Source organism: Botryllus schlosseri, chromosome 1 (assembly GCF_051294905.1).
Source record: "Botryllus schlosseri isolate E-star chromosome 1, Bs_hap1, whole genome shotgun sequence".
NCBI lineage: Eukaryota > Metazoa > Chordata > Ascidiacea > Stolidobranchia > Styelidae > Botryllus > Botryllus schlosseri.
Genome location: NC_137236.1, coordinates 24,605,234 through 24,632,813, shown reverse-complemented (window position 1 = coordinate 24,632,813; position 27,580 = coordinate 24,605,234). Strand labels below are relative to the sequence as shown.

General features: G+C 40.2%; 1 long non-coding RNA gene across 1 annotated transcript in view; it reads left to right on the top strand.

The window, feature by feature from the left end:
• Nucleotides 1-9,898: 9,898 nt before the first annotated feature.
• LOC145434638 (uncharacterized) overlaps nt 9,899-27,580 on the top strand; it is a 183,819-nt gene continuing 166,137 nt past the window's right edge. Inside the window, exon 1 of the long non-coding RNA XR_013913508.1 lies at nt 9,899-10,366. This is a non-coding gene — a long non-coding RNA (uncharacterized LOC145434638). The remainder of the gene's footprint in view (nt 10,367-27,580) is intronic.

The window sequence follows — 27,580 nt, the reverse complement described above, 5'->3', positions numbered from 1 at the left end:
GGTACTGAATGGTAGCCATTCCAGGCGTCAGTAACCGATCTGAAAGTATCGGGTGGGATGGAACGGGCCTCATGAAATGGTGGAACGATGTGGTGCGTGTCCCGGGAGCAATGGCGATTGAGGGATTGGAAGTCGATTACCCTGCGAGGACTTCCATCGCTTTTACGAACCCATATTGCTCGATGACACCACTTTGTCGGCGTGTTGGGTTCAACTTTTTCAATGACACCAAGACGCACATCATCATCCAATTGTTTCTTAACTGCATCACGCCAGTGAATAGGCACTTGAGAAGGTGTGTGGACAGCTGCTGGCTTTGCATCTGGATCAACATGAATGGATATGGGTGTTCCAGAGATGGAAGGCAACGTTTGATGTTTGCACTTGTTGAATGTTGACGAACTAAATCGTAGTAGAAGCCATTGTTTCATCTTTTCGTTATTTTCCACATATGGCGTGAATGGGAGCTCAGTGGGCGAACTAGGAGGCAGCGACCGTTTAAGGCATTCACACGAGCGTTGATTACTATTGGTGTTTGAATATTCCTTCGTAGAGACCGGAGCAGTAATTGCGGCAGCGCCAACTGTAGGGAAATCCGGCCCAATAATATGCAATTGCTCCATCGCACCTCTGCTCATGTAGAACAGATCAGTCGAGTCTGTTACATAAACCATCTCGGCTGTTGCTATGCGATCTCCGTTGCGCATTTTACCAGACATTCGAAGGAATACTGCACCCAGAATATTTATGCCCTCTTCGTTAGCAGCAAGCATACGTTTAGTTACGGGTAATAGACAGTTCTTAGTAAGCCCACATGCTAAGAACATTGTTAGGCCCATCAAAGACGATTGGGCACCACTGTCAGCAACACCTTTTACTGCCGTAGACGACATTTGTGGACATGGGATATTGAATTGATCATAATCACGAGTATCAGTCCATACCTGCAATTCCACAGTCGGTTGCGGTTTCGATTCCTTTGCTAACCACCCCTTTGTTCCGTCGAAGATGTAGTGCTTGAACGACGACTGATGTCCACGCGGAGTAGCATTACGCGTTGTCGATGCATGGTCATTATGGCGGTCAAGTGTTGAAAGAGATGCCATATGTCCAGACGGGCTAGATGCAGATGATACTTTTCTCTCTGTTTTCCAGCATTCTGAGCATTGCACGAATTCTTTCAAGAATTTCTTCCCGAATCGTCCCTTAATGTACTTGAATTTTTTAATTTTCTTGCCACAAGAACGGCATGGTATCATAACATCAAGGTTGGCCGATGGAGGTGCATCTTGGGCTTTTGGCACATTAGACGCGACAGTTCCGGTGTTATCGAATGATCCGAAACTCTGGCTACTAACAGAGATAGCACGAGATGCCATTTCTTTGGTTTCAATCACTTTAATAGTCTCTGGCAGAGTCCTGTCGTCCAGGTCAGGTAAACTGAGGATATCTCGCCGAATATCTTCATCTGCTATGCCTGATATCACAACATGTTTGACTATGTCATCAGAATAGTTGACTATCTGATCACAGTCTTGTCGCGTGCACTTCATAGCAAATGTGCAGGTACGAGCTATTCCGTGGACCTGAGCAGCAAACGACCGAATAGGTTGATCACAATCCTGGCGACAACAGAATAGATTGGCCTTGCGAACACTTGCTGCTATATTCATAACAGCCAAGGCCTTGATGGTAGCCAGAAGTTCGTCCTCACTTATCTGAGACACATCATCAACTTGTTTGAAAAGGTCTGTTTGTAACGCAGATTCGCAGCATTGCCAGAGCTGATTAATGATTTGATCTGCCGGCATATTAGTGCCCCCCTTAAATAATTCCCATTTGCGAAGGAATACATGCCAATCCTCAGCAGTCGTATCTCGAGAGACTACAGGGCGTTCCATGCTGGGAAGTTTTTGACGTGCGACACTGTCATTATGTTGTGTGGCAGTCTGGTGTACCATAGCATGAATGTTCAACTCTGCAGCAGCGATGGCAGCTTCAGTATCAGCAGTCTGGAATCCGCAATTCGGAAGAGGGCACTGACCGACAGGCATATCCGTTATCCAGGTGTATGAAGTTTAATCATGTACAATTATGCATTTATTAGTGAGTTTTATACTCAAATAAATGATTAAGCTGTAAATAAAGCAAGGAAAGACTAAACCGAAACTTGCACTTGTCACTACCTTCAACTCCAGTGAGTTGACACAAAAGTCCTTTGTCAGCATGAACACAAGTTATGCGTGACGGTATGAGCCATAACCATACAAAGAACTGTTGAATAGGATGCATCCAGTAAAGATATTCCAAATTGCTCTTGTGCTGATGAAAGTCTTAGGGTGGGTTTCAAATAGTCAACTTAATCCCGTCGTCGGGCTTAAGCTACACCCCTCAGCCCTAAGTCAATTTCAAAACTGTGACTTACGGGGATTTCCTCCCCAGCTTGGTCTTTGTTAAGACAGATATCCAAGCCTGGTAGGGGGTAGGCTGAAGTGTCCTGTGCTGGTAACTGTTGTGCTGTTTTTTAGAGGAGGTAGGCCATTTTTCTGATGAACAGCTTGTCAAATCAGATGATATTATTGTTTAGTGCTGTCAGGCAGTCAGTTTGGAGCAATATTTTATCACATAACATGATCCATCTTGTCATGAACGTGACAATCTGATATGATATACCGTTACGTGATGGGATTTACAGTGAAATTCTGCAGGGGTCTTCATAACTTAGCGGATCTCATTTAAAATGAATAGCCAGAGCCCTGAGCACTGGACACCTCAGGACTTCTCCCATAACCGCACCATATGGTATCAAGTAATGTTCCCCATGACCCCCGTAACCCTCGTCCTCTGACTCCATTCAATTTGGTTACGAATATGATATGACTATGGTTACGAGACACGGGAAGTGCTAATTGGGGTAAGGCGTAAAGGTGTGCCCAGCGTTGGACTTGCGAATCCCGCCCATTTTGGCAAAGAAAGGTCAGCGATAAGAATCCGCTACGGCTAATGATGCTGATCAATGGTCATGGGGAACATCAGGTAATATTGTGCTTGTATCGAAGAAGCCCCAAGATGAGATTTTAGGTTGCGGCAGATCAACAGGTCCTTTATTGATAGCCTACGTGCTACGTCAACTCATCATTATAGTTTTCTCGACTGGTTACGTCTTTTAACTTAGGCACGTTGATGTTTTGACAGTTTGCCTTTGCTGTGGTTATGGCCAAAAAGTGAACACACGACGCGTCACCAGAACATGGAAAATATGTATCATGCTCATTTCGTTGAGCCTAATCAATGTTGCACCACTTGCACGCAACTGTGATTGATTTCAGGGTTCCCCTAAATATCCATTTTTGCTCAACCCCCATGAGCATTGTCATGAATATGTTTAACCGCTACTTTCTAGAATAGTGCCGACTACATGGAACTTCGATCAATATGTGTTTTTCAACCAGCATTGTATTGATATTCTGTTCACTGCACGCGCACCGAATTCCAGCATAGTGGATAAAGATCCAGAAGTTTCAGAAAGAAAAATTACATGACTAGGCATGAATTTGTTAAGGAATTGCTATAGATGTGAAGCAATGTCCCCTCTTATTTTTGACGCTATAGATGTGAAGCACTGTTCCCTCTAATTTTTGACGAGTCTGTGCTAGGGTTGGGACTTCGGGATCAAATTTGAAATCCCGGGATTTTCGCTCCTCAATCCCGCGATTCCCCGTGATTAGAAAAGTAGTAAAATACACATTCAAGTTACACAAATAACATTTAGTCCTTGTGATATTGAATTGACGCAAAACATATGAGCATCAAGAGTATCATCGTTTAGATCAGGGGTCCCAATCTCCAATTTGCTCGCGGGCCAATTTCGTAGTTTTTGATGACGCGGCGAGCAGCAGCATCAGAAAGGGGTATAATATGTATTTCCCAGTACGCCTTTTTTGTCGGACCTTGCAGATTGGCATTCCATACACATTGTGAAAATGTAATACACTATTGTAATATTCACGGTTGCCACGAAAAAGTAATATTTTTCAATATTTAAAAAAAATATTGTTGTGCTTGGCATAATTTGGCGACATAAGAAGTTATATAGACAATTAGAAACCATGCGAGACGACAAATGCATCGTGTCATCGTAAAAGCTGTCGCATTATAATTTAGCAGCTAGTGGACGTTTGATGTGTGATAGCGATTCAGGTTTTTGGAGTGGTTTCAGAATGAAATTTCAAGGTCTCAAATGCGAAATCTGAAATTTTCGAGTTTAATATTGTCGAATGCTTGAAAAGTCAAAACGCCGACGTGGGCCGCAAAAACAGTTCTAGCGGGGCGCGTGTTTGAGGCCACTGTTCTAGACAATCAGCCGAGTTTGTGACACTGCTTTATTACCAAAATAAGAGATATGGCGCTACATAAGCCTTGGTAGATGCTGTTCCCAAATCCCGGGATTTCATCGGGACCAATCCCGGGATCGGGATTGCTTCAAATCCCGGGATCCCGGGATCGGGATTTCCCGGGGTCCCAACGCTAGTCTGTGCGTACACTCAAGAACTCACTACGCATACCCTCGGCCCCCAGACCCCCTAAAAAAAAGGGTCATTACTTCAGATTTTCTGTGTGCATAGACCGTGTCAGCACTGCGCATTTGCGCACGTATGCAGCTTAAAAAGGCCATTGATGTGAAGTGATATATGCCAATAATATTCAAAGTGCAGTACATGCTAACGCTTCAGTAATCCAAATTTTTTTGAGATAAATGTCAATTCCACATTGATTTTCACAGATTTGCTATTCAGTCATAGTATCGACATAGTAGCATAATAAGTCAATGTAAAAAATTATTATATAGCTGTGCAATGTGCCACCAGAGTGAGTTGCAGGCTGTGAAACAAACGATAGCACCATTATTTTGGAACACAGAGAAAATCAAACAAACAGTGATGTGCCAAGCCATCAAATAGGTATTTATCTATCTATCTATCTGTATATGTGAGTGTGAATGCGCAATTACGCATACCAATATCCAGTTCCTTTTATATCATGGTTTTTCTGAAAGCACTTTGCTCGAACTTTATCCAGTTCTTCACACCGTGATACCAACACCTGGCTGTAAGTATGTCATTTCCATTCATATTTATATCATGCTTGATAAGTTGTTTTGTGATAGATGCTGACCCATCTGATCTACCAGCTTATGGAGTAGCAGTTGGGAGCTGCATCTGCTAGTTGTTTTGGCAACAACATTTCCAACCAAATCAAGGTAAATTTGCATTCATCACCAGGTCATCAATTATCTGTTTGTTATCTCATTATTATTGCTATTAATTATTATCTCATTATTATTGCTATTAACATTCGTATAGTTTGCTGATGCTATGTATTACAATAGACTATTGAGTTTTGTATAGATAGCAACAGTATCAAAATTAAAAAATTCGTCCGAAATTCATCAGTTATATCTCTACCAACAGCTCACCGAAGTCCAGGCCCGAAGTCAACTACGAAGCAGCGAAGATTTGAAAATCAGTGCTAAAGCAGAAGAGAATGAAACAAGTTGAGCAGGGTCTCGACGTAATAATTATAGAAGATGCTGGACAACATTAATTTGACGCTAGCCGAATCTAGAGTCAAAACATGTCTTTTGTACATTTGATTCAATTTTGTTCAGCCGTTCATGTTCGCCTGCTCCGGTTTTCCAAGCCCCTTGCCATAACTTCGCTATCTTGTGTCCAAATTTATGAACTTGAACTTACTTTAAGCCATATTGCACACTTTACCTCATTTAACGTGTCACAAGAAATAAAGCACGAGTATGTTTTGGAATGTAATCAAATGTATTGCAAACAAGAATGCTAGCTAGAAAAAATCTCTAGATCATGCGTTGTCGTGCAGATTTCTATGTAGGAGTCGATACTGTGGGAGTGCGGTCAACGCTTCCAGTTGCAGTATGTGATCAAATTCAGCTCCATCTGCCTTGTCAGCATTGCTATGATTGTAAACGCAGAGGCAGGCTATTGTCATATCGATATTCTGAGGTTCTTCCTTGAATATAGCCAATGCGAGAGATATTTTCTTCAACACAAAGCACTGCGCTCTGCCAGAGGGTAACAGTATGTACGAAAACAATAGTGACTTTTTTCGGTCAAAGTTCTTGGGCATAATAGTGGCGTGAGTAATAAGTCCTCAGTGGATATTCAGCATCTCCAAGAGCATGATCTTCATCATTTAACATGCCAAAATGCTGGAAAGTTGTGTCTTCAAAAATGGGAATAACACCCGCACTATTTCTTCATATACTTTGCGATAACGTGCTGAACATTTGCCAGATACTCCCTCGGGGTTCCGTTCTGATCATCCGTCCGTAAATTTCAACAACTCAAGCAATTCCATATTCCTTCACTGCATCGCTACCATACTTTACGACATCAGCGAGCAACTCAAAACAATAAAAATCTGGCCTCGGTTCCGTGTTGAACTCGCTACAGCGACGAAGTAGACAGTAATTACTCGCAACTAACGGACTTGGCCGAGCGCGGCGCCAAATTGACATTTGAAACCGAAGTAAGACCGCCGACGCCTGGCGTCCTGGGCAAGTCATTCACTGGCCTTAAGCCAGGTCTAAATTAAGACAACTTTTTGAAACCCACCCTTAGAGTGTGACCTCGTAATGTTTTACATTTCACGCGTTCGACAGAGAGTGTAACAATAGTTTAACACGGTTGAAATGATGCCCTCGAATTCCAAAGTGATATTTTCGTACTTTGTCCATGTTTCAATTCGCTGTCACAGATTCTGACAATAAAGTACTGCGCCGGTTGTTGATCAACAAACGAAATTGTTGTTTCATCTTTAGTCTTGTTTACCGCAAACAATTACATTTGTAAAATATTTTCTGATATCCGCGATACGCAGAGTCATTTGTACCAACGTGGAGTAATTTTCCAATCAAGAACATTTCAGACACGCTAATCTAGTTTTACGACTCAATATGTTAATGGCCATGGTAGTGAAAAGTTTGTTGCTGTCATAATAACCTTTACCACAAAACCGGGTCTAATTAACGTGAATAATTTATTAATCAAGTCATGATCGACCATTACAAAATCTCATACGTCAAATCAATGTTTCAATCCTTGTGTTTACAGCATGATAACTTTCAATATAACGCCAGCGTTCGGTTGTAAAAAAACAAATCCTCAACTACGTTGGTCATACTTTCAAATCTCGTTTACTCCAACATATTATGTTAATCTCAAGTCGCCTGCACCGATTAGTAAGTACTTTTGGGTTAAAAAATATATCTAGTAGTAATTACTTTGTTTTGAGGAAGATACCGCGTAGTAATTCTTTTATCTTACAGAATAGTAACGACTTTTACAGTGGAATAAAAAAGACGAGTTGGCGGTATATGACTAAAACCGAACTTGTTATGGATTTTAGGTTGTTGTGGCTGCATGTACTCTCGTAATCTTGTCTACTTTTCATACGTATACTGATTGAGTTGGTTGAATAAGTTTCAAACGGATTGACTTGACAAGGTTTTTGTATTTTACTCTTTTGCGTATGGCAAGATGTTAAAATGTTTTGATGTCATAGTGATAGTATTTCCGAAACTCTCTTTGGCAAACGTAAAGCCAATTCACGAATAGAGTTGCGATGTTTCATTACTTGTTTCAAATCAATGTGCGTATAATATCGAAATGGGACTGGGTGAAAGTTGGTAGTCATGTTTGTCAATCCTATTTCAATTCACACTACACCATAGTCAAAATATTTCATTTTGGGTGATCTCATTTTACCTACAGAACATCTCTTGGGTGGATTCCGACGCCGTACTATAACATTCCTAATAATATGGATTCGAGGATTTTCATGATAGAGTTGGCAAGTGATAAGATGCGTGTTTTTGTTAAGAGTTTGATTTCAAGTTGATAAATACAATAACTGTATAATGTGCATACTTGTGATTCTTGATTCTTGAAGGGCTAGTTGGTATTGATTCTATAGGTGTGAAAACAGCGGCGCGGAATGTGTGAACGATGCGAGGTGTTTGAAAGTTGGTGTCAGTAATATTCAGGTTACGTTCGAATCAAGAGATCACGTTAAAAGGATTTCTCAAAAGGATTGGAGTTGTGCCGAATCAGCACATTCAAACAAGTCTCCATCTTTGTTAAAAAAAAATCAAGTCGAATCACTGTACTAATGACTGTATGGGCAGTGGAGAACTTCTATGCTGTGTCTAACTGTAGGTCGTGTAGGACATATTCTCTTTGGGGTTGAATTAAACACCGAAATGCTTGCTTTCGCCCACTTTATTGTTGCCCGCGTCTTGAGGGCTTCTTGGGTAGGCTTAGGCTATTTAAATTGTTGCATTGTTCAGTTTTTGTGTATCTAACCCGGTTTGATCAAGTAAATTCGCCTACGCATATAGCTTCAATGACCAATAAGCATTCGTTGTATTAGGGCAGTGGTTCTTAACCTTCCCTCCAGCGCCCCCAGGGGGCGCTGGCGATTTTGAAAGGGGGCGGAAACGCTCAGTGGGCGATATGGGGGGCGCTGGGCTCAGGAGGGCAGTATGGGGGCGCTGGAGAAAAATGGCTTCGCAGTAGATGATATGGTGGCAGGACATATCCTTAATGAGTATTCAGAGAAAATGAACACCGAAAACTTCGTTATATATAGCCTACAAAATACATATAGGTTTAATTGTCCATGGGCGCCTAAATGACTGGCACCGAATATTCCTGTGTTGGCAATCTGAAACCCAGAAGACGAATTCCATCCGGCAGGGAAAAATTATATGCCAGTGAAGAAATACCAATTTGAAATCGTGTTCGTCTTTTAGTTCAGTACGATTGGGCGACAGGGATATCTAAAACTAGATATTCTTGTTGGGCGATATCCCTGTTGGGCGATTCTATATTTGTTGATATAGCAGACAGGAGGTCACGAAATAACATCATGCAACGTGCATCATGCAATGTTTAACTATTAGTTACGGGCCCTACAGTTTCCAAGACACCTCACATTGTTCGCTCCACGTTTTGATGAGTCTGCGCACACAACATAAACTCACTGCGCAGACCCTTGGACAACAGTGCGTAACGACTAAAAATGGGTCAAAACTTCGGATTAGTTGTGCGCATCGTAGATTTTTTGTGCACAGATACCATGTCAGCACTGCGCACGTGAGCAGCTTAGACGGAACATTGCACCTCACTCAGCTCTACCGGTAAATCTGGTAACGTGAGCAGAGAGGACAAGAAATTAATAGCAATATATATGCAATTCCCGATCTTACTGACCGATTTTATCATGAATTATCGAAAGTTTTCGCACTTCGCACAGGCTCGCTAAACAGTACAGCTGATTTCGTGGCAAAACGAACAACGTGATGGGGGCGGTCGGTTTATCACCCTATGGGAGCCCAGGACCCAAGTTTTTTCGGGGGGCCTGATGAAGTGCCGTTTCGTTCCTGCCAACGGGTATACGCCCGAAGATGTATAATTATTATTAATTTTCAATCACACATCACTCAGCTCTACCGGTAAATCTGTTTACGTGAGCAGAGAGAGGATAAAATTTGATATAAATATACATGCAATTCCCGATCATATTTACCAATTCAAGCATTAATATTTGAAAATTTTCTAGGCGGGAATACCTGGCTCAGTAAATGGACACCCAATGTAGATGACTAGTAATCAGCAAATAGTGTATAGCCGAAAGGGGGTCCGGGGGCGAATCCCCCCGGAAGTTTGGTTTATCACCCGATGGGGGGGGCTAAGACCAACGTTTTTTTGGGGGGGGCTTACGAAGTGCTGTTACGGCCCTGGAAACGAATTAATTGTACCTACGTCAGGGCTGTGGAGTCGGAGTCGGAGGGGTCGGAGTCGGAGTCTGGGTAATTTTCGCTTGATGGAGTCGGAGTCAGAGTCGTGAAAACTATAGTTGCTGGAGTCGGAGTCGGATTCGGTGGGAAAATACTGACTGGAGTCGGAGTCGGAGTTTGTGAGAATGACCCTGACTTCGACTCCGACTCCAAGTTGTCTATCATGTAAACATTTACTTTCAAAGAATTTTCCATAGAATTTTTATGTACCACCAATCACTGTTATTAATAACCATACAGATCAGGTGCGGCCAGCCCGTGGCACGCAGGCCAAATTTGACACACGAGAAGGTTAGGTGTGGCCTGCGAGGTAATTCTCGAAATTTTTTATGACATCAGGTACAATTGCAAGGCCAACCAAAATTTGATTAGCATGAACACGAAATTTGATGATGACTAAAACAACAATTCTGACGCATTGACGTATCCATGGGCCAGCCACATTTATCCCAGATCTTCGTATATGACCATAGAGTAGAATATTTCATAGCAGATTTATTTGACTTCAAATTTTAGAGCGTATTAATATAAGTCTTGTTTGCAATGTTACCTAATTCAGTTCACTCCTATCGGACGACTGTAAAAAGGTTATCAACATTCCAGTTGCCCGCGCAATGGTTCGTAAATCTCATGTGTCCCTTTGGCGATGCAGTCAAAATTGATGCAATTTTTGGAATTATACCATGATACTGTGACAGAGCAAATGCATCGGCTGGTTTTGTAAAATTGTAAAAATGACGTAAATATGACCAAACGATGCTTCCCACTTGACAAAATTAAAAATATTTGTAGTGTAGCTGAGCTGCTTGGGTCAAACAAATGATTAAGAAAGACTGCAAGTCCCAATCCTTGAATACTTTATTAAGCACATGTAAACTAGACATAGGCTATGGTCTTCGACTACTTAACTAAATTCCATTTATCACCAATGTCTATTATAGTAGTAACAGTGTGTGTGCTTGTAATCAGGATAGTGTGCAATGACGAAATTAGTAAGTTCAATCTCTTTATTAGTTGCTGACTCATACACAAGAGCTACACTTGGAATTTTTAACTACATTTTTATTATACAGGATTGGATATCTGTCATATTTGAATGATTAATACATTTCAGGATATTAGAGAGTCCATGTTATAAAATCTTGAAAAAGGAAGGATATTTAGCAAATCTTTCTTTCATGTTAATTGCACAGTGGATAATTCGAGCTGTTCCACAATGAAACAATTTAGCATGCCACCGTTAATCATATGTTTGCATATGTTTAATGGTTCTATGATAGTCATTCAACCGACAATGTGGCATATAATTTTCGAAGTAAATTCTTAATACTGTTGGAGTCGGAGTCGGGAGTCGGAGTCGGTACATTTAAAGACTCTGGAGTCGGAGTCGGAGTCGGTACGTTTTAAGACTCAGGAGTCGGAGTCGGCATATTGAAAATGTGTGGAGTCGGAGTCGGAGGTAAAATTTACCGACTTCACAGCCCTGACCTGCGGGCACGCCCGAATATGTTTAATTATTAATTACGTGCCCTCCATCTTCCCATACAACAGTTCAATCAGCGCTACTGGTAAATCTGATTACGTGGGCTGAGAGGATAAAAAGTTTATAGCGACTTATATATGTAATTACCACCTATTCATTCATGCATTATAGAAAATTTTGTTACCTAGGGCGACCAGTGGCGGCTCGTGACAATATCGGGTGGTGGGGCAAGGGCTGCGAGCGACTTTTATCAACATGACGTCACAATGGCGTTTTCCAACGTAAAAAAGTAACTTTATGATGGTCACATGAATTTCCCGACAACAGTGATTTTAACGTAGGTGCCGCGAGAGGTTTGCCGGTGAGCCGTGACTTGAAGTGTGGTAACAAATGTTTTATTCATTTATTTTTAATCAAAGGATTATTTTACAAAATGTACGTGAACTAAGAATCGTCCCTATGCCACGAATCAAGTATCAGGTCATCCTTAGTAGCATGCGTTTTGATTTCATGGTAGAGTTATAGATTACGCAAATCGATAGACCCTAAAATCCGACCGTCACCCCAAATTCGAAATCCGGATCCAGTCCGGCCAGGTAAAAAAACATTGAAATCCTGCTCCGGCTCCTGAACCGGACTGTGGCCATCTCTGGTTACGACCAGGTGATAATAGGCAACCAAAGCGGAGGCAAGTAGTGAGGGTACCTGGATTATACGCAGGCCAATCAGAGAGCGCCACGTCATCCTAATTGCCACGCCCATTTTCATACCCTAAGGGTACATTCATCTGCTACGTCATCTGTGCCACATCATCAAGCGCCACGCTATAGTGCCACATCATCCATCCATTGCTATATCATCGCTGCATTGATTGCCGCATCTTGATACTTTTCTCAGATATTGTATTATGTGTATTTAGGACTAATATCATCCGTCCATATTTTTTAAACTTGATTTTATGTGTATAAGTTACGGTTTCTGCAGTTTCCACATCTTACGACTCATGATTGCCGCGTCAAAACTTACCTTGGCTAGAATCGACAGATTTTCTATTATGTGTAAATTAATTACTTAAATGCGACTTGATAATAATAATCCCTAGAATAATATAAAATGCGATTTTGAGTGCAGGCAGATCGCGGTTTCGATTTCCGAGGTCTCCACATTTTAAGCCTTATTATCAGCTCGCAGTACAACCGCTACCCGTATGATGTTTGCATGTCGAGTATAAGGGTATTTAACTCAGCACTAAAATGCCAACGGACTAGCCGCAGGGGTCCGGTTCTCGTCGCTATAATTAAACGAACACCTTCGCCGCAGGTACGCGATCCCCGACGTTATAATGATAGGACCAAATTAGCCGCATGAAAGCGAGTCTAATGAATATAACGGCAGACACCAAGTTAGTTGAAAAGTAAAACTAATCGTGACCGATGCAAGACGGATTGAAACAGCGCTTTCGCTCGATTCTTGTAGTGACCACATTTCATACGATTCAGTCCTTTTCGTGTCACTAGAATAAGGGTGATTAAACCGGCAGTATGAAACGCCGCCCGCGTCTTATAACGTAATAATGTAAGCTGCGCCGGGTGCCCGAATAGTCTTGTAGAATTTTCTAAAGTCGTAACAGCTTAGTAGCATATCCGCGAATCCCAAGGCAAAAATAATCAAACGAACTATAGCCGCCGCCGTGCGAAGCTTCAGTAGCATATACGCAAATCCCAAGGCGAAAATAATCGAACGAAGTATAGCCGCAGGCGCGAGATTCGCCGGGCTCTAATTATACAAACACTATCTCTGCCTGTACGCGAACCCTAGCGTTATAACGACATGGTCTAATTAGCGCATTCTGAAGCCATAAATTTATTCAACTTCATTGAGATAGCCACGATTTAAAGATGGTAATCGAGTGAGACAATAGCACTCGTCAAGGTTATACAAACATAACCTTAAACTAATCTTTACTTCATAACATATAAGGTTATAAAAGTAAGCAGATTTGTATGAAAGCACGCTACATAGAAGTGAAAGTAGTCTAGAAACATAACTACTTACTGAAAAATCGTTACGTAGAAGTGTACTTGTATTGGAGCAGAATTGTGATCGATACATTAATGATTTTAATACTCTGTATTTTTAATTACCCACACCTATGAGTCGAAATGTTCTTAAGTAACTCATGTTTACAATATCACCTAAACGCAAAGTTCCAAAATTTCCATGTTGATCAAATACCACAAACTTTGCTTGCTTTCAGAGTAAGTAACAAAGCGCATAACAGATTTCACCTAAATAAGTCGGTACTCCGAAAATTTTGTTAATTTTGACCACTATGTTTTGATGATAACTTGCTTCCGAGAAATAAATAACATTCATTATACGTTAGATCAGTGCTTTTCAACCTGTGTGACGGTTCGCACTTGTGCGAATGAAAAAAATTACAGTGCGAATGACGAACATGGTGCGAACGGTGCGAATGAAAATCCCGGATGTGTGCGAATGACGAAGGTGGTGCGAACGGTGCGAATGAAAATCCTGGATGAGAGCGAATGAAAATCGTGAATAATAATTGGTTTTTAAATAAACATAATACGAAATTCAAGGGCAGTGTAACTTTAGTTGTTGCGACGCAATTGTAAAAACTTGTTTAACTTACGACGCACCACTAGTCGTAGCTCTCACAAGCCGTGGTGAATCGATATTTTCGCACTATAGTTATTACGTAACCAAAACCCTGGTTTGGAAGCTGGTGTAGTGACACGCATAGCAGTTCGTCAGAGGATGGGAAAATGACGTTAAATTCACTTTCTGCTTACTTTCGATAAACAATCATCAATACTTCCGTAATACCTGTTCGATTAGTGCTAGGCACGAGGACAGTAGTAAATACTATCATTACAGACTGCCATTTGCAAGTTACAGTAACGCAAATTTTACCCTTTTAGGGGTTATTAAAGTATAGACCGCAAAGGGTATAATTTTGGGTCGACACGGTGCCAGGGGTGCCAGGACTATCCGTCTGTTCGGCGTAGCCAGTCGAAAAAAGGGGAGGGTGGTTGAAATAAAATGACGGGTTCGATTTTTACCTAGTTTAGTAATATACTGGGCCGTAACAGCACTTCGTCGGCCCCCAAAACGTTGGTCCTGGGCCCCCATATGGTGATAAACAGAACTTTAGTGAGCAAGCGCGAAAATTTTCGATGATTCATGATAAAATCGGTCAATAAGATCGGGAATTGCATATATATTGCTATCAATGTCTTGTCCTCTCTGCTCACGTAATGAGTTTTACCGGTAGAGCTGAGTGAGGTGTCTTTGAAACTGTACAGTCCGTAAATAATGATTGAACATCTTCGGGCGGGCGGACCCGTTGGTATGACTTCGTTACATGGTGTTATTTGGTGACCTCCTGTCTGCTATATCAAAAATATAGAATCGCTCAAACGTACTAGACTGAAAGATCACATGGTTTCGGATTGGTATTTCTTCACTGGCATATATTTTTTCCTCTTGGAGTCGCATGTTTCATGGCCTAAAACGTTATATGTCTTTGTGCTTCGTGCCGCGGTAATGGCCAACGCCGATATACCCATTTCTATAAATCTTGCGTATTTTTTCTTTGAGGAAGAGCACCCAATAATCAAGATATTTGGCGACTTGAAACTGCGCCTAGCGCGAAATATTTTTGAAAATATTGCATAAATTGGGTTTGGGGTGCGGCAGTTACGGCCCTGGTAATATAGCATCAATTCATTAGGGTTAAGTAGATACGTAAATAACGATTATACAACATCCTCGTGTTGACGATTATACGCGTATGATAAGCTTGTCGACGAGTCCGAAAGAGCTGTTAATTAGCGACTCCCTGATCTGTCGTGAACAATTGAATACCTGCGCTTATCAAGGCATCGAACAATAAAATACGCGCGCTGACCAATGCGTCTTACGTAGCCCGGCCAAAGTATGGTAGGCCCAAGACGCGGTATAGTTAGGCTAGCGATATCTTTCGTATACTAGGCCTATTGCAGATGCGATTGTGCGTCTCTTAGTTTAGAAGCCTACGTTTGGGCGATTCTATATTTGTTGATATAGCAGACTGGAAGTCACGAAATAACATCATGTAACGAAGTCATATCAACGGGTCCGCCCGCCCGAAGATGTTTAATTATTATTTACGGGCCCTCCCGTTTTCAAGACACTTCACTCAGCTCTACCGGCAAATCTGATTACGTGAGCAGAGAGAAGATAAAAACCGATAACAATATATGCAATTCCCGATCATACTGACCGATTCAATCATGAATTCTAAAAATTTCCCGCGCTTCGCGCGCTTAGGCGACAAGAGCTGATTCACTAAACAAACTCCCAATGGATATGATAAATAGCGGTAAACAGTGTATCGCCGGAGGGGGGTCTGGGGGGCGAAGCCTCGCAGAAGTTCGGTCTATAACCCTATGGGGGCCCAAGACCAAAGTTTTTTAAGGGCCTGACGAGGTGCTGTTACGGCCCTGGTGAATTGCAACCGAGTATTAGGGCCTGAAGGGCCATTTCAAAAGGAGGGGGTTTCAAGTTTAAGAAGGGGGTTTCGCGTTTCTAAAGGGAGAATAGCACATTTTGAACAACGTCGACAATATTTTTAAACAGACATGAATTTCAGTACTGGGCGTTCTTCTGAAAACAGATCCCGGGCCGCGAAATATGACATCGCGGGCCTCATGCGACCCGCGGGCCGAGTGTTGGTGACCCCTGCTTTAATACCTGACCATCCAAGCACTAGTTAACTAGTATATAAGGGTTGAAGTGAAATAGCTGAAATCAAAACAAGCGAAAAAAGTATAATTTTTCATGAGACACTTGAAAGCTAAAGATACATAGTAGCCAATTTGTTGCACATCTGAGCAAATAAATGTTGTATTTTAAACTTCTTTTTGTATATCAATATTCGGTTAGTTTGTGCGAATGAAATTTATTTTACAAAAAAAGTGCGAATGAAGCTCAAAAAGGTTGAAAAGCACTGCGTTAGATGATACTTTTCCTTGATATTCTATTTTGTGTATTTAGGGCTAATTCGACATCACTATGTGGCGACAGGCCTGATTTGAACACACTAATTTTGCGAATTAAAGTTATCGCCCAACACGGACACTCAATGAAGAGCACCCTGGAGACATACATAAATGCTCCACAATTCTTGACATATATTATAATGAGCATATAATAAGCTGACAAAACCTATACTTGAGTACTCCGAAATGTACAAGTACTTAACCTTTACACGACGTTTTTGTAAAATGAATACTAATTTTATTGAAAAATAAAAATTATGTACTCAAGTAGGTTTTTGTCTACACGCACCAACTACTCAAGTGTTTATGACACAGGAATGATTCATTAAGTATAGCGCAAGCAGGCCAAACCTATACTTGAGTCCTCCAAAATGTACAAGTACTTCGCTATGTACTCCCTCCACGTAAAAAGTGACTAGGTTTTAGACTACTTTATCGATCTTCGATGTTGCGCAAATACCACAAACTTTGCTTGCTTTCAGAGCTGGCAACTAAATGCAAGACATACTTTACGCAAAAGTCTCTATTCTGAAAATTTTATCAAGTTAATACTTTAAAAAGTTTTACTTGAGCACTACGGAATGTACAAGTACTTTACCTTTACAGGACGTGTTTTGTAAAATGAATACTAATTTTATTGAAAAAATAAAAAATAAATAAGGGCGAAAAATTACATTTTATCCCGGAACGCAACAAGATAAATCGTATGAATTTGTAAACTACTTATTCACGACATAATAATTCTACTTGTATACTTTTTCATATTTTGTAACAATTTTAGTATTACTTAAATAAAATACGGAAAATATACTAATAGAAAAATTCGGTAACCAATTTCGCAATGATGATACTTTTCCTTGATATTCTATTATGTGTATTTAGAGCTAATGCGTCATCACTATGTTGGCGACAGGCCTGATTTGAACACACTAATTTTGCGAATTAAACTTATCGCCCAACACGGACACTCAATGAAGAGCACCCTGGAGACCCACATAAATGCTCCACAATTCTTGACATATAATATACTGAGCATATAATAAGCTGACAAAACCTATAGTTGAGTACTCCGAAATGTACAAGTACTTTACCTTTGCACGACGTTTTTGTAAAATGAATACTAATTTTATCGAAAAATAAAAATTATGTACTCAAGTAGGTTTTTGTCTACACACACCAACTACTCAAGTGTTTATGACACAGGAATGATTTATTAAGTATAGCGAGAGCAGGCCAAACGTATACTTGAGTACTCCAAAATGTACAAGTACTTCGCTATGTCTACTCCCTCCACGTACAAATTGAGTAGGTTTTAGACTACTTTATCGATTTTCGATGTTGCGCAAATACCACAAACTTTGCTTGCTTTCGGGGCTGGCAACTAAATGCAAGTCAGACTTTACGCAAAAGTCTCTATTCTGAAAATTTTATCAAGGTAATAGTTTAAAAACTTATACTTGAGCACTACGAAATGTGCAAGTACTTTACCTTTACACGACGTTTTTTGTAAAATGAATACTAATTTTATTGAAACAATAAAACATAAAAAGAGCGTAAAATTACATTTTATCCCGGAACGCAACAAGAAAAATCGTATGAATTCGTAAACTACTTATTCATGACATAATAATAATTCTACTTGTACACTTTTTCACATTTTATAACACTTTAAGTAGTACTTAACAGTTTCAGTTTTAAATAAAATACGGAATATTAATATATAAGAAAAATTAGGTAACCAATTTCGCGTAGACTATGCATACAAATGAGGAAAGCTACATCAACGCGTGTTAACTAGTAGTATCGAGTTATCGAATGATTTTTTCCTTGCATCAAAACAACTAGAATGTGTAACTACATTAAAAACGTATCTAAATGAGCTCCGGGGCATTGTGATTATGCACCATATCAAATTTCATCACACATTTCATGATGGAACAACTTTAAAACTAACGCAGTTCTATAGCAACTTTTGCCTAAATCTGTTTTCGGTAGCGTCTGCACATACATAGTCTGCTTTAATAACAGAATTACCATGGTAATATGTGACTCCTCACGTTGAAACTTGGTACGTAGTTGTAGGACATTGTGATTATGCAGCATACCAAATTTCCTCGCGCATTTCATAATGAAGCAACTTTAAAACTAACGCAGCTCTACATCGACTTTTTGCGTACATCTGTTTTGCGGGAGCGTATAGCACGTACCTATACATAGTCAACTTTAATAACGGAATTACCATGCTTAACATTGAATCCCAACTCTAAACTTGATACGTAGATGTAGGACATTATGGCAATGCACCATGCTAAATTTAATCACACATCTAATGATGGAACACCTTTAAAACTAACGCAGTCGATTACCGACTTTTACGCATATCTGTTTTGCGTGAACATAGCATATACCTATACATAGTCAATTTTAATAACAGATTTACTGTGTTAAACATTGAATTCCTACCTTTATAGCTGGTACGCGGTTATAGGACATACCAAATCCAAATCCACCATACCACATCCCATCACACATTTCATGATGGAACAACTTTAAAACGAACGCGGCTCTACATCGACTTTTTGCGTACATCTGTTTTGCGGGAGCGTATAGCACGTACCCATACATAGCCAACTATAATAACGGAATTACCATGCTTAACATTGAATCCCAACTCTAAACTTGATACGTAGTTGTAGGACATTATGGTAATGCACCATGCTAAATTTCATCATACATCTAATGATGGAACACCTTTGAAACTATCGCAGTCGAATACCGACTTTTACGCATATCTATTTTTCGTGAACATAGCATATACCCATACACAGTCAATTTTAATAACAGAATTAGCATGCTAAACATTAAATTCTCACCTTGAACGTTGGTACGCAGTTGTAGGACATAATAACAATGGACCATACCAAATTTCGTCAGATATTTCATGATGTAACACCTTTAAAACCAACGCAGTTCTATACAGACTTTTGGCTAAATCTGTTTTTCCGTAGCGTAGCACGTACCTATACATAGTGAACTTTAATAACGGAATTACCATGTTAATAATCGACTCCCCACCTTGAAACTCGCTACGCAGTTGTAAGACATTATGACAATGCACCATGTCAAATTTTGTTACGCATTTCATGATTGAACAACTTTAAAACTAACGCAGTTCCATACCGACTTTCGCAGGAGCGTAGCACGTACCTATGCATACTCAACTTTAATAACGGAATTACCGAGCTAAACATTGAATGCGCAACTTGAAGATTGGTTCACGGGTGTAAGACATTATGACAATGGAACATATCAAATTTCATCACACATTTCATGATGAAACACCTTTAAAACTAACGCAGTTCTATACCAACTTCGCGTGAATCTGTTTGCGGGAGCGTAGCACGTACCTATGCGTGATCAACTTTAGTGATGGAATTACAGATGTAATTAAGTTTCAACACTTTTACAATGATTCGTCTTGCTTCCTATAACATTCCACTTGATGCCCTCGTTATTAGGCTGCAATCTCAGGCTGGGCTATGTCTTGAAGCCTACGGGACTCTGCAAATTGTTTCGATTTATTCTGTCCGTTTCAATTTAAGATAAGGAAGCCCATTTCACTCAATGTATCGATGCCTACGGTACTCTACAAAATTTTCTGATTAATTCTCCCTATGCTTATTTATCATAAAAAAGATGATTTGACACCTAAGGTACGAAATACTTCTTCGCTTGAGCTAAGCCGCAGCGCTTGGAGTGGAATTTTACGGGGTATGTAGACTCATTTCGTAGGGCTCTATGCCATAGGAGCATAGTTTACGCTCCAATTCGATTCCCACACATTCCATATAATTACTAACAGAACCATTGAGTACCAGCCTTGACATTTTCCGTAGTACTAGATGGGATGTATACAATTTCATGACATCCGACAGTACGACGGAGACTATAAAAATATCGAAAGAAGCCCTCTATTCTTTTCTGAAATAATCAAGGTTTTATCAGGACTTCCCTTCATATAAACTCCTGCAGAATCACTAATAACCTCTCAAGTTTAGGTTTTATCAGGACTTGCCTTCATATAAACTCCAGCAGAATCACTAATAACCTCTTAAGTTTACTCACCTCGTTTAATCTGATACTCGTGTACCAAATCCCTATTTTCCGCAAGTATGATAGAGGCTATCGCTCGACACTCAACGATTCGTAATTTTGCTGGAATACAAGTACAATTAGGGTTGAAAAGTAACTGATATAGGTGGTTATGTTTGTAGGATATTTACACTTCTACTTACCGCTTTTTCATGAGAAACTACCTACTTTTAGGACTTTATATTTCAAAGTAGTTTGAGGTTACGTTTGAATCACCTTGATAAGTGCTATTATCAAAAACTGCTTCTGCTAAACTCTTACACTTTCACTGAACTTCAACACTGAATCTTGTAAAGTAGATAGAAAAGGAACACTATTAACATAAGGTAAGTGAGAAGCACGCAAATTTCGATTGCATACAAACAAACTGCGCTAACTTTCAGAGTTGTTAAGTATAGAAGTACTCGTACTTCTTGAGAATACTCAAGTAGGTTTTTTGCCTACATGCACCACATAGTCTCAAGTCCTTATGATATTGGAGTACATCAACTTCATGATAGCTAGAGTATTAAACAGTAATAGACCTAGAGTACTAACGTTTTACTTACTCGGAAATGACTACTTCTACCTTATTTTAAAGGGTACCTCGTTCGAAGCGAAAATGTATGTGGTTTTGGATAACATCCAAGATGTAGGCTCACTTTGACGGTTACTTCATAAAACTCAAATATTGCGCAGTGAGAGTTCGCAAATTCTCGAAGTATTTTTGTTATTTTTATTGCGATAAGTCATTCTGCAGCGCGAAAATGCGTCGTTGGATATAGATGAAACTAGCACCACTCATCAAGACCGCTGAAAACAGTACGTTTCAACATTTAGTAGCAGTAAATTTCTAGTAAAGTACAAGACGTGATGATTTCCGACTGAGTTAAAAAGTAAGTATTGCAGGTATAGTTTACCTGAAAACCGAATACTCTGAAATAGAAGTAGCTGCAGTGTAAATAGTTAATCACTTGATTAAGTTTAGTGCAAGCAGATAAACCTATACTTGAGCAGTACAAAATGCACGAGTACTTCGCTATCGCCTCCCTCCACGTAATAAGTGACTACGGTTTAAGACTGCTTTTACCGATACTCGTCGGTTTCAGTTTTAGATAGAATTCGGAAACCACATAATTTCATAAACATAAGCTAATTTAATGAATTTACTCGAATGTACTATGCCGCGCTGATAAGATTAATTATAATATACTTATCATGTTACAGCGATTTTTCTAGCGTGGAAAATCTTTAAAATGTAGTAAGCAGGCCAAATGAAGATATTCGTTGAGCTGAATAAACATAAAAAATACTCTAGACCAGTGCTTTTCAACCTGTGTGACGGTTCGCACTTGTGCGAATGAAAAAAATTGCAGTGCGAATGACGAACATGGTGCGAACGGTGCGAATGAAAATCCCGGATGAGTGCGAATGACGAAGGTTGTGCGAACGGTGCGAATGAAAATCCCGGATAGGTGCGAATGAAAATAGTGAATAATAATTGTTAATTTTTCTGACCTGGAATAATTCAAATAAACCTAATAGGAAACTCAAGGGCAGTGTAACTTTTGTTGTTGCGACGCAATTGTAAAATCTTGTTGAACTTACGACGCACCACTAGTCGTAGCTCTCACAAGCAATGTTCCCTCTAAGCTGCGTACGTGCGCAAATGCGCAGTGCTGAAAGGGTCTCTGCGCACAGACAATCTACGCTGCGCACAAAAAATCAGAAGTGATGTTTTTTTTTAAAGTTGTTGCGCATTGTTGTCCAATGGACCACGCAGGCGCGCAGATTCGTGAAAATTGAGATGGAACATTGCCAGGCCCAAATAGTGTTATCACGGAAGTCTGAAACCGAGGTACAGGTGCACCCCGCAAAGGTAACTATTGCGCTCCGTGAAGAAATTAGAGTTCACAATCACCTGCGCCTCACGGAAGATATTTTTTTAGTATGGCCTCGTACACGTGAGCGATACTGATATCATTTCAATAGCGCATTATTTTCTGGGAATGGCGAAATAACATGGTTTACCAAAGTTATAAATAGCAATGGGCTAGCTCGAAGCTAATCTACGAGAAACTAACGAATGATAGTCTTCTTCGCGTGGCATGAACATTGCGTAAGATTTACTCAGAACCGTAACTTTCGCACCCAAACCCCCCAATTGGAGGGGCCGAGCTCGAAAGGGGTCCAAAATTATTTCGAGGATTAACATAAATCATGGTGTATTTTTTGAAATTTTTCAGGATTTTCACGCTACGCGCGGTTTATTGCTGTAAGATATCTGATTATTTGGTACCCTTTCCGAACAAAAATTAGGCATGATTTATAGAAATGGGCAGTTGGTCGTCGGCCATTACCGCACCATGACGCGGCAAGACATATGAAGTTAAAGGCTACGTAACATGCGAATCCAATAAGTGCGCCAGAACGATCAGCAGCGAGAACACCTTGGGCGAAAAAGACTGCCCCCGTGCTGACCGAAAACTTCGATATCTACAAATATATGTGTAATTGTCCATGTCCATGGGCGCCTAAATGGCTGGCGCCGAATTTTCCTGTCCTTGCGATCCGTGTCCCACAACAAGACAAATGCCATATCGAGGGAACATTATTTTCCAGTTAAGAAATACCAATTTGAAATCGTATACGTCTTTTACTTTAGTACGTTTTGGCGATTTCAATATCTTTTGACATAGCAGATAGGGGGTCACGAAATAGCATTACGTAACGAAGTCATTATATGAACGGGTACGCCCGAAGATGTATTATTATTATTTACAGGGCCTATCTATTCCAACACACCTCACTGGATCAGCTCTACCGGTAAATCTGATTATGTGAGCAGGGAGAGGATAAAAATTGATAGCAATATATATGCAATTCCCGATCATATTGGCCGGTGCAATCATGAATTATAGAAATTTTTCGCGCTTCGCGCGTTTAGTGACGCTACTACTAAATGGGCACCCTATGTACATGATATGTACTGGAAGAAGCCTATTAGCCGTAGGGGGGTCTGGGGGCGAAGCCCCCCACTATAGTTAGTTTTATCACCCTATTGGATGGCGGTTGCGCACTGTTGTCCGAGGGCCTGCGCAGTGAGTTGGCGTGTATGCGCAGACTCTTGAAAAATTAGAGGGAACATTGCTCACAAGCCGTAGTCAATTAATATTTTCGCACTATAATTATTATGTAACCAAAAGTCTGGTTTGGAAGCTGGTGTAGTGGCAGACATACAGTATATCAGCCCGTCTGAGCATGCAATAGGCTGGGAAATGACGTTAAATTGACTTTCTGCTTACTTTCGCTAAATGATCATCATACTTCCGTAATAACTATTCGATTAGTGCGAGGCACAAGGATAGTAGTAAATACCATCATTTCAGACTCCCATATGCAAGTTACTGTAACGCAAATTATACCTTTCAAGGGTTTTAAAGTATAAACCGCAAACTGTATAATTTTGGGTCGACACGGTAACAGAACTGTCGTGTCTGTTAATATGTATGTAATATTTGTTCAATTTATGGCAAAATTCTGCGCTCGTGTTTACAAATCTAAGGTCACGGTGTTGGGTACTGGAACGAATAAGCGAGACACGCGGAAAATATGTCTTTATCATGAGAATTCGTGATAAGATTTGTCCGATTGTTTTTTCTGGAAAACATGGCCGAAAACCGTTGGCATGAACTACTTTATGGACTAGGTATGTGCAACGAGCGACTTCAGGTCTATGATACTCATTCATTTTGAGGCCAACCCCTTCTGTGTCCTACTGTCCAGCCACATGAAGACGGAAAGTTTTGGCTAACAAACGGCGGATAAAATGCGGTGCCATAGAATAAGCGTCAACAAAACCTTGGCCAAAACTGACCGATACTGGATGGACAAACCATTCGAAATGGCTATGCTCCATTGTCGGCACGGCATAGTCCCGTACTTGCAATCTGTGTATAGACCAGTGGTTCCCAACGTGGGCGATTTGGCGTCCTAGGGGGGGGCGCAATTGACGAAGGAGGCGATAGGAGGGCGAAAATGGACAAAGGGGGCGACGGGGGCGGCGATAGGGGGGCGATGACGCGTCAAATCAGCTGACCTTGTTTTTATTATTATTTTTTAGTCAACCCACGGAAATTTAGTTACAAAAGTGTCAAATTAAGGCTGTGAGCCGTAAAGTTGTCCTTTTTTTAGTCAACCCGCCGGTGATTACAGTTTGTATGCCCAATTTTCGGTACACAAAATTTGGGGGGCGATGATCGGTGTTGAGCTTGAAAAGAGGGCGATGGGTCGAAAAAGGTTGGAAACCACTGGTATAGACAGTAGTAGGCCTACAACTGCGACACGAAAATGAATTTAATTCACCCCAATTTGAAATCGCGTGTGTCAGACCTGTAGAGCTGTGTTGGATAGAAATGTGGTGTGCGCGTTCTGTGTGTTATGCATGCCCATAAAATCATAGCATACTACTATTATTATAAAAAATGAATTCCTATTCTTGGGTGAGGCTCGGGTCGCGGGATGCCACAAAATCTCAGATTTTGGTGGTAGTCTAAAAAGCTGCTTTAACGTTAGTAAACTCTCATGAAATTATCAACTTAGATTGAGCTAAAGAGCAAAACACACAGTATCATGAGTATATTTGCTCTTCCCACATACTCGCGAGACAGTAAATGGGATATCGAAAAACATATTTTATAACTAATACAAAAGCAACAAAAATATCTTGATCATCACTTTCATTCGATTTTGAACTATGATCTGTGCACGATACCGCTGACCACATTTTCAACCACAAATCGATATTGGTGTTAGCTAGACACGGTGTTGGCTGGTAAACTATCTTCCCGTGAAGATTGCTATTGTGGCGAGGCCCTGAGTCGTTTTCTAATTGTTTCGGTCTTGACGGTGTCACAACAATTGTGCGCCAAGGCAATATGCTAATTGCCCATTTATATCAGCTAATTGTTCCTCCATGGAATGTTATTATACCATCACCAAGGCCGTATCAGCTGGCGAAGAATATAGTGGTGTTCGGCACAGGAGAATAGCATATTTTGAACAACGTCAAAAATATTTTCAAACTGAAATAGATTTCAGTACCGGGTGTTCTTCTGAAATCTTATCACGGGCCGCAAAATATGACCTCACAGGCCTCATGCGGCCCGCGGCTGTGTTGGTGACCCCTGCTTTGAGACCTGGCCATCCAAGCACTAGTATAGAAGGGTTTTAGTGAAATAGTTGAAATCAAAACGAGCAAAAATAGTAGCCTTTTTAATGGGACACTTGATAGCTTAAGATACATAGTAGCCAATTTGTTGCACATCTGAGCAAATAAATGGTGGTTTTTCAATATTCGGTAAGTTTGTGCGAATGAAATTTATTTTACAAAAAAAGTGCGAATGAAGCTCAAAAAGGTTGAAAAGCACTGCTCTAGACTACTTTATCGATACTTTACAGTTTCAGTTTTAGATAAATTTGTCCCTTTCACCTATAATTACAACTTCTCGCTATCTAAACATGTTTAGAATATATTATTTGCGATGATACGAACCCGTGAAGTACTCAAGTAGCTTTTCGTAGGATATAGATGAAACTGACAACACTCACCAAGACCGCTGGTCCACTGAAAAAAGTACATTGTAACAGTAAAGTCCTACTAAAGTACAAGAAGTAATGATTTCCCAGTTAGTTGAAAAGTAAGTATTGAGGTATAGTTTGCTCGAAAAAACGAAAAACTCTGAAATAGAAGTAGATGCAGTGTAAATAGGTAATCACTTCATTAAGTATAGCGCAAGCAGGCCAAACCTATACTTGAGTACTGCAAAATGTACAAGTACTTCGCTATGTTCTCCCTCCACGTAAAAAGTGACTAGGTTTTAGACTACTTTATCGGTACTCGACAGTTTCAGTTTTAGATAAAATTTGGTAAGACTTTAAATTTTAAAGTAGTTTGAGCTTACGTTTGTATCACCTTGACAAGTAACATTATCAGACATGAAAATGATACTATCACCTAATATAGAAGTTAACACGCGTCAATGTGCTTCGGAATTCACGAGAAATTGCTTACTAAGAGAAGTATATTCTTGTATACACAATAGTGGAGAGAATCTTTAAAATGTAGTGAGCAGGCCGATGGGTATTCGTTTAGTTGTATAGGCATAAAAAACATTCCCGCGCGCTCTTAAACAAAATACTTCCTAACCCTACCACCTAATACTAAGGCGCGCGCGCGGGAATGTTTTTTATGCCTATACAACTGAACGAATACCCATCGGCCTGCTCACTACATTTTAAAGATTCTCTCCACTATTGTGTATACAAGAATATACTTCTCTTAGTTAGCAATTTCTCGTGAATTCCGAAGCACATTGACGCGTGTTAACTTCTATATTAGGTGATAGTATCATTTTCATGTCTGATAATGTTACTTGTCAAGGTGATACAAACGTAAGCTCAAACTACTTTAAAATTTAAAGTCTTACCAAATTTTATCTAAAACTGAAACTGTCGAGTACCGATAAAGTAGTCTAAAACCTAGTCACTTTTTACGTGGAGGGAGAACATAGCGAAGTACTTGTACATTTTGCAGTACTCAAGTATAGGTTTGGCCTGCTTGCGCTATACTTAATGAAGTGATTACCTATTTACACTGCATCTACTTCTATTTCAGAGTTTTTCGTTTTTTCGAGCAAACTATACCTCAATACTTACTTTTCAACTAACTGGGAAATCATTACTTCTTGTACTTTAGTAGGACTTTACTGTTACAATGTACTTTTTTCAGTGGACCAGCGGTCTTGGTGAGTGTTGTCAGTTTCATCTATATCCTACGAAAAGCTACTTGAGTACTTCACGGGTTCGTATCATCGCAAATAATATATTCTAAACATGTTTAGATAGCGAGAAGTTGTAATTATAGGTGAAAGGGACAAATTTATCTAAAACTGAAACTGTAAAGTATCGATAAAGTAGTCTAGAGTATTTTTTATGTTTATTCAGCTC